Below are 616 nucleotides of genomic sequence, written 5' to 3'. Positions count from 1 at the left end.
TATAAGATCAAAAATATAGTAGTAGTGTGTCATTTTTTACCAAATATATGGTGAAAAGTGTTAATGAGTACAAATATTCTAGTATATCAAAAGCAATATTTTACAGGCATATCAAAAAGATGGTTTTACCGTGGTAATTTTACCAAAATACGGTGTTATTAGTGTAAGTTATACATGCATAAAATACGAGTAATATTTACAAGCTTATTTAAAAGATGTGTTATTAACAATATGCTATGATGATGTGTTAATTATGTATACTCGTCAACCAAAAGTAATTTTCACTAAATTATCTAAAGGATGGTTTTAATGTTCACTGACCAGTAACACGGTGTCTGTATGTGCAGGTACTAAAGTCGACATGCTTTTCGCAAAGTCAAAGCAGTATTTACAATAACAACATTACTATATGCAAACTTAACAAAGAAAGGATCTAGTTTATTAGTCCGGAAGTCACAAAAATGCATATGCTGTTTATGTGTCACTGTGAAAGTGTAAATGTGCTTCAATAACCTAAGAGCAATATTTACAAACTTTTCAAAGAAAATATCTAGTTTGTTAGTCCGTCAGTGTCCTAAAATAAGTAAATAAATGTGTGTATATATGTGTATGTGTG

Source organism: Penaeus monodon, chromosome 23 (assembly GCF_015228065.2).
Source record: "Penaeus monodon isolate SGIC_2016 chromosome 23, NSTDA_Pmon_1, whole genome shotgun sequence".
NCBI lineage: Eukaryota > Metazoa > Arthropoda > Malacostraca > Decapoda > Penaeidae > Penaeus > Penaeus monodon.
Note: the sequence above shows the minus strand (reverse complement) of the source record.